This window comes from Pollicipes pollicipes, unplaced genomic scaffold, assembly GCF_011947565.3.
Source record: "Pollicipes pollicipes isolate AB1234 unplaced genomic scaffold, Ppol_2.1 Scaffold_7231;HRSCAF=8579_pilon_pilon_pilon, whole genome shotgun sequence".
Lineage (NCBI taxonomy): Eukaryota > Metazoa > Arthropoda > Thecostraca > Pollicipedomorpha > Pollicipedidae > Pollicipes > Pollicipes pollicipes.
The window spans coordinates 29,983,181-29,991,823 of NW_023597034.1; positions in this window are offsets into that span (position 1 = coordinate 29,983,181).

Genomic DNA, 8,643 nt, shown 5'->3' on the forward strand with positions numbered 1-8,643 from the left:
CCGGGCCATAGCCGGGGCATAGCCAGAGCCATAGCCGGGGCCATAGCCGGGCCATAGCCGGGGCCATGGCCGGGCCATAACCGGGCCATAGCCGGGCCATAGCCGGGGCATAGCCAGAGCCATAGCCGAGGCTATAGCCGGGACTATGGCCGGGCCATAGCCGGGCCATAGCAGGGGCCATAGCCGGGCCATAGCCGGGGCCCGGGGCAGCCACAGCCACGCATGGTTAAGTTTGATCTTGATATGCCCTGTTTGTGTTTATATCAATGTATTCGAGCGAATCGCTGGATCCACCGACCCGAATACAATGGTGCACAGCAGCACCAATGGAGTACGCAGAAGGCAACGCGTACAGTTGTATGCTATCCTTTTAGCAATGAATCAGAAGCTTAGTAATTTCTTTCGTCAGAGGACATTCCATGGTGTTGTTCAAGTAACAGACCCGTGACAGAAGGGAAATAGACATGATACCGGACAGAAAGAAGAACGGTAAATGCATAGCGTTTCATGCCGGCACCCCCCAGTGATGAACTATGCAGCCGCAGACACCACCAGTTACGGCAGAGCAGTCTTCTCCTCTTGGGGCACACGCGGGGGAATCGGCCCAGAAACACGGAGGATCGGCCAGGGACGCGGAGAATCGGCCCGAGGACGCGGAGAAGCGGCCCAGGGATGCGGAGAATGGGCCCAGGGACCCGGAGAATCGACCTAGGGACAGTTCAGCAGAACAGCTCAGGGACGCGGCGGCAGCGCCGCCTCAAGTGCAACAGTGACGACGATCACAGAGACAGCGGCGGCGCCGACTGCGGCCGCGGTAGCGCAGCGACGGAGGAGATCGACGGCGCCGCCTCAAGTGCGACAGCGACGGCGATCACAGAGACAGCAGCGGCGCCGACTGCGGCCGCGGTAGCGCAGCGACGGAGGAGATCGACGGCGCCGCCTGAAGTGCGACAGCGACGGCGATCACAGAGAGAGCGGCGGCGCCGACTGCGGCCGCTGTAGCGCAGCGATGGAAGAGATCGACGGCACCGCCGCGGGCGTATTTCCGTCGCATCGATAATGCCACCTGGAAGAACAGCAGCAGCCCATTTTCGGTCGGCAACATCGGTGCCGTTCTGGTCGGCACCAGCACAGACGCTAGATCAGCAGCAGCGACGCCCAAGCCAGCAGCAAGACTAATGACGGACCAGCGCCAGCAGCGGCGCAGCTCGGCGGTAGTAGGCACGCTCAAATCAGCGCCCGCCGTTTGGCATAAGGCTGCTGTAAGTGTAATGAAGAACATAACGGCCATTGGCAGGTCGACGTCGATCCAAAGCATCGCATTAGGGCAGACGTACAGTAGAAGCGGTCATCGAAAAATACGGTACCATGACAAGATAAATGACACTACTTGCACGGAAAAGGAGTAAGGGAGTAAGCGAGACAAGTGGGAAGCTTTTGGAATAGTTAAAGAAATGTTCCACGTATGAAGATACTGAAGCAAGCATCAAATACGATGAAATAAGCCCACCTATACTCATTGGTGCATTTTTAATGAAAAAGAGTGTTCTAGACAATACAATTAATCTTTTTAGTAGATATGCTCCTCAATGCATCATTGTTTGATTGCGTCATTGCACCTTACACAACTTGGACTGGGGGCCAAATGACGACCTGGAAATCTGGAAATCTGGAAATCTATCTATCTGAAAATTGTGCTCATAAACGTTAAATATAGACCACTCGATTATCGTATTTTTATTGATCTTGATCGCTGCGTGATTAATGAAATGGCAGGATTTGAATGACGCTATTTTAGCGTCATGAATGTCTTGGTGACGTTGAAAAAACCTGCAGGAAGTCACCTGCACATCTTCGCAGGCATGCAATCCAGCAACTAGAGGGATTTAGGCATTTAAGGGAATGTCCCACCTTTGGGGCATACTTCAAAAACGTACTCTAGTGAATCCTCAGCATTAGTTACGTCTAGTAATAACACTGAGTTGTGCCACAGCCGACCAGCAAGACATAATAAGGACATTAATTTAAATTATTTCAGTCCAGATTCAAAATTGCGCTGTCGACGCTTTGCGATAGCACTACCCAGTGCTACCTTAGCGCTCCCCAGTACTACCCAGCACTACTCAGGAATTTAAGGAATGTTGTCCGTCTGGCAGCAGGCCTTTTTGAAAGCGCATATGCATTTTGGAGCTATGACGGATAAAAACGGGGTAAACTTGTTTAATCTGTTAGCTCTGATCAAAAGAGCGTTATGCTTTGGCGGCGCTCTATTGCTCTTTATGGGCCATGGCTCCAAGTCCTTGATTCAGTCTATAACCGAGACTGATAGATTCTGCGAACTATAATGGAATCGCTATCGGTTGTGGCGTTCCATACGAGAGAGTTAAGAAAAAAGCAGGACAAAGCGCTGATCTTTATTTCGACATGTTTGATTAAGCTTTTTCAAAGGCATGGTCGTTCTTCAAGAAACTCATTCGAGGTAAGACACGGAATACACGTGAGGCAGCGAATGGAGAGGGAACATAGTGTTTTGACACGGATCGCGCTCGGAGCAAACTGGAGCAGCTATAATATTCCCAACCGAATTTAAAGATGTCATCTGGGAAGTGTCATGGGGACCATGACAGAATCGCGTGATCGAGGTCAAACGGGGCAGCAGAATAGTAAATATTACTGACGTGTACGGTCCAAACGAAAAATACCACTTCCTTGAGCATGTACGAGGGCTGCTCCACGAACGAGCCAGTTATATCACGATAGTTTGTTGGGGATCTGAACATACACTTAAGTTAACTTGACACAGACATTCTCAGGTACATAAATCCACCAGAGCGAACAAAAAACTGACAGATAACATAAAGGAATCGTCCCTGGTAGGTGTGTGGAGAAACACCCTTTTTAAAACAATTTGTTTGGCCAAAGATAAACCCACTTCAGCAGTCTATAACAAAAAGCATATTTATAAACAAAACGAAGTCGCAGAACAATTAAATTACTTCACGCAGTGATGCTGGTGTGTTAAGTGACCACAGTTTTGTTTCTGCAGAAGCCCAATTTCATGAGGATGAGCGCGGACCTTGCATTTGGCGATTTAATAACACGCTGCTAGATAACAAAGAATATGTCAATCTTGTGCGATTCAAGATTAACAAAGCAGTAAGCAGGGTGGATGAATACATCGATGAGATGTCAAAGAGCATTTTGGTTGAATTCATGATGAGTAAAACCAGGGTACTGACTATTAAAAGGAGTAAACAGATTGCAAAGCAAACACGTCTGGAGGCAAACAATCTTTTCAAAGCACTTAATGTGCTCGAGGATAAAATCGTTTACATGCCAAGAACCGGTCCTTGAACGAGCTCAGGCGGATGAGGAAAAGGCTGGACGAGCTCAAAACAAGCCGAGGGAAAGTAGCGATGTTGCATTCAAAGGCTGTTTTGATAGGAGAGGGAGAAAACCCACAAGACATTTCTTTACGGACGCTAGCCATAAAACAGCTCAGAAAACGATCAGCTCGTTAAAAAAAAACAAGATAGCAACAATGCAAATGGAAACAAAGAAACACTGATTGAGTGTGCCCCGCTCTTCAAAGAGCTGCACAAATCAGGGCAATGCGAGCATCAGGCTTATAAAAGCTTCCCACTTGATGAAACATTCCTTCATTACCTGACTGTAAAAGTGCACTAGATGAAATGACACGTAATAAGCACCTGGAGTATCTAGATTTACTGCGGAATTTTACAGCTCATTCGAGGAATATGTTGGGGATATGATAACGGACGACATAAATGACGTGAGATACAGACAACAGCTATTCATATCACACACGCGGAGGATATTAACACTCATTCCAAAACAGGAAGTCAAATGTTTTTGAAAATAAAAGACCGATCTGTGAGCTAAATGTTATTCACATGATAACAACCAAAGTTATAGTCAACGGGCTAGGTCGTGTGACTGATAAAATCGTGCATACTAGCCGAACAGGATTTGTGAAAGGAGAATACATCGGGGAAGACATAAGGCTGACATCAGACGTAACTGTACGTGGTAGAATACATGATTTAGATGGACCGCTATGAGCTTGAAATTACAGAGCTGCTTTGACTCCATTCAACATGATTTTAGTACGCTTACGCCAGAAGACTTCAATTTTGGCGGAAGGTTTAAGTCCTGGGTTAAATGTTATATGGTGACGCAAAACTAGTTATGGTCAAGGATAGATATACATCAAGTTGGTTTCCTTGCTCCAGGGGTACTTTTCAGAGATATCCTTCAAGTGTGATGCTGTTGGTCTTAGCAGCAGAACTGTTCACAACGAAAATTAGAAACAACCTAGATATTCACGAAACTCGAGGTAAGCGCTATATGGAAGTGAATATCAGCCAGTATGCAAAAGATACGACATTTTTTCTAAGGGACCAAGCATCGATGAAAAAGCACCAGATGTGTTGTCGAAATTTAAGGCCGTATCGAGACTTGAGCTGAACTTGAGCAAATCTTAACTTCTGTGGCTAGGTCGGCTAGGAAGTAGATTGGAAACAATCGCCGGAGTTAAAGTAGCACAAAAGATAAAAATCTTAGGCATTTGGTTTAGCGCAACAGTCAGGTGCCACAAAAATATGTCACCAGTCTTTCAGTCTATTAGGGACGTATGCAACGCGTGCAGTCACTGACATCTCACGATGAAAAGAAGAATAATAGTGTCTAAATCCCGGTTGATATTAAAAACACTGCGTAGCGATATGCAGCAAAATTCCTTCCCTCGCGCGGAAGCAGATACAGAGCCATATCATGCAACTTCTGTGGTGAGGTAAGCCTCCAAAAGTTGTAAAAGACTCGCTATGTCAGGCCATTAAAAACGGTGGTTTAGATACACCTAGCGTGGATGCAATTTGCACGAGTTTGCGGCTAGCTTGGATAAGGATGCACAACTGGTTGGAATCACATTGGCGTCAATTGCTGCAAGCAAAAACAGGTGAACTGGAGTTAACGCATTTATTAAGAAATGATGGCAGTTAATTTTTCATCAATGCACTGAACATGCTAGGTTTCTACACAGGAATTATACCAAAACTAAAAAAATTCTACCCCAATAAATGGCGCAAAGAAAAGTGCAAATGCGACTGCTTTGATCGCAGTGACAGGAAAATACGATGTAAACCAATATTCATCAAGCCGGTTTACAGGGTCTGAATAAAGTCGATTGGCGACACTGTAGGACAAAACAGTGCAATGTTGACTCCGGCCCAGTTCAGAGCAAAGTATCCCCAGATGTAGACGTATTTCTTACAATATCAGAGACTGAAACACATCTTAGCGGCATTGAAACAAGTGCTGCATGATAGTTCCGAAATAACCATCACTCGAAACGATAAGAGAGGCTCGATGGATGTAATAATGTGGACAGCACACACAGCAGTGAGCATAATAAGACGCAGACACTTCTTATCAAATGTTAGTGAAACGGCGCATCTCGACGGCAGAGGCCAAATGAAGAAATGAATGAAATTGAAAAATGAGCTTCCATTTATCATGTTCCATACAAATGTTGTACGTCCACAAGGCTGCAATCGCCTATACACGACGCGTACGCCTGTCATCAGCCCAGCCTGGGCCTGAGCCGGTCGGGCCACACTTGTCCACCAGCCCAGCCTGGGCCCTGAGCCGGCGGGCCACACTTGTCGTCAGCCAGCCTGGGCCTGAGCCGGCCGGGCCACACTTGTCATCAGCCCAGCCTGGGCCTGAGCCGGGCGGGGCCACACTTGTCGTCAGCCCAGCCTGGCCTGAGCTGGTCGGCCGGGCCATACTTGTCGTCAGCCCAGCCTGGGCCTGAGCTGGCCGCGGCCACACTTGTCACCAGCCCAGCCTGGGCCTGAGCCGGCCGGGCCACACTTGTCATCAGCCCAGCCTGGGCCTGAGCTGGTCGGGCCACACTTGTCGTTCAGCCCAGCCTGGGCCTGAGCTGGTCGGCCGGGCCATACTTGTCGTCAGCCCAGCCTGGGCCTGAGCCGGCCGGGCCACACTTGTCATCAGCCCAGCCTGGGCCTGAGCCGGCCGGGCCACACTTGTCATCAGCCCGGTCTGGGCCTGAGCCGGCCGGGCCACACTTGTCGTCAGCCCGGTCTGAGCCTGGGTCGGCCGGGCCACACTTGTCGTCAGCCCAGCCTGGGCCTGAGCCGGCCGGGCCCACCTGTCGTCAGCCCAGCCTGGGCCTGAGCCGGCAGGGCCACACCTGTCGTCAGCCCAGCCTGGGCCTGAGCCGGCCGGGCCACACTTGTCGTCAGCCCAGCCTGGGCCTGAGCCGGCCGGGCCACACCTGTCGTCAGCCCAGCCTGGGCCTGAGCCGGCCGGGCCACACTTGTCGTCAGCCCAGCCTGGGCCTGAGCTGGCCGGGCCACACTTGTCGTCAGCCCGGTCTGAGCCTGAGCCGGCCGGGCCACACTTGTCGTCAGCCCAGCCTGGGCCTGAGCCGGCCGGGCCAACCTGTCGTCAGCCCAGCCTGGGCCTGAGCTGGCCGGGCCACACTTGTCGTCAGCCCGGTCTGAGCCTGAGCCGGCCGGGCCACACTTGTCGTCAGCCCAGCCTGGGCCTGAGCCGGCCGGGCCACACCTGTCGTCAGTCCGGTCTGGGCCTGAGCTCCACTATGGGACTATCTACAGGTACATTCCGACACGAAAATTTGTGCCCACTAGAGGCATAGTTGAGAGCCCGATGTGCCTCAAGTGGAATGTTACAGATGACCTAGAACACTTCTTTTACCAGTGCGCAAGCGTGAAGCCGATGTGAAGTTCATGTAAGACGAAAATGAAGGATATCTTTAAAATGCCGAACAACTCTGATTCACCTTTAGTAGATCTACTCGGAAACGACAATGCTCCAACCCCGTTTGACTTAATGAGCTTGTAAACAAGACAAGAATCATGTCCGCCCAATGGGTGTGAGAATTGTGAGCCAAATTTGGGAGCTGCCAAGGTAGTTTAAATGCATATTACCAAACAGAAGATACTGTTGCCAAGAAATTCGGACAAAGTGGAGTCATTTAGAAAGAAGCGGTAGGCTATAGTGAATACAGATGGAACGCTAAAACTGTAGAAGTCGTGGCCATGTGACAACATATCTGGGCGTGATATGCGCACGAAATGAGAAGCGAACAGTGGGTAAGGGGCGGGACGGGAAGTGGGCGGGTGGGGGGGGGGGGGGGGAGGGCTCCATAAAGATGATGGGCGCAAGAATGATGTAGTGCCTGCATTACGTATTGTGCATGAGATGCTATCGCACGGTTGCCAGTTGCTCGTTGCTGATTTCCCTTAAACGTTGGATGATCGTGCGGGTGAAAATACGTGCGCGATGTGTGTCCATATCCGTCACGGACAGTGTATGTGTATACCACATGCGAGACACTGAAACAACTCAAGTAAAAATAGAGATAAAAAGCTAGAGTACCCAGTGCCACCGCGCTTCCTCCCACCGACCGCCGTCGTCATGACAACGACCGTGCACATCTGGTGCGATTAAAGAGCGTTTATAGTTTGTTCGCGCGGGCAATGGGGTGTTATCGAGAATTTGGGTACCTGAAGGGAATGCTTCACATTTAAAGATATTAAAGAAAGCATCAGATGTGATGGAACAAGCCCACTTATAACTATTGGTATATTTTCTAGGTGGAAAAGACGATTATAGACAACGCAATTCTCTGTTAAGTAAATATGCTCCTCAATGCGTCCTGGTTTGATTAGACCATCGTACCTTGACAGCATTGATTGAGAGCCTTGACGGCCGTTATATCTGGAGGCCGCGCTCACGAACGCCAGATATGAATGCCTCGATGCCTTATATTGGGCTTGATCGCCGCATGGCTTATGCAAAGGCAGGATTTGAAGAACGTTATTATGAGATCATGAATGCCAAGGTGACTGAAACACTTAACTGGATATACCTTTCCTGGTTTTCGCCAGCGAATGGCTCAGAAGCTAGAAAGGCTTATGTCTTAAGAATGGCAGGATTTTGAACAGCACCGAGAGGCCTTCAAGATGTCTGTTCCAGTTCAAACTCCCATATAGACGCGGAACACTCCCTATAATAGCCTTATTCCTGGTAACATAGCCGGGAGAGAGTGAGAGAGAGAGAGGAGGGAGAGAGAGAGAGAGAGAGGAGAGAGAGGGAGAGAGAGGGAGAGAGAGAGAGAGAGAGAGAGAGAGAGAGAGAGAGAGAGAGAGAGAGAGGAGAGAGAGAGAGAGAGAGAGAGACAGAGACAGACCAGACAGACAGACAGACAGACAGAAGACAGAGACAGACAGACAGACAGACAGACAGACAGACAGACAGACAGACAGACAGACAGACAGACAGACAGACAGACAGACAGACAGACAGACAGACAGACAGACAGACAGCAGACAGACAGACAGACAGACAGACAGACAGACAGACAGACAGACAGACAGACAGACAGACAGACAGACAGACAGACAGACAGACAGACAGACAGACAGACAGACAGACAGACAGACAGACAGACAGACAGCCGGACAGACGACAGACAGACAGACAGACAGGACAGACAGACAGAGACAGCCGCAGAACAGCGACAGACAGACAGACAGACGCGACAGACAGACAGCCAGACAGACAGCCGACAGA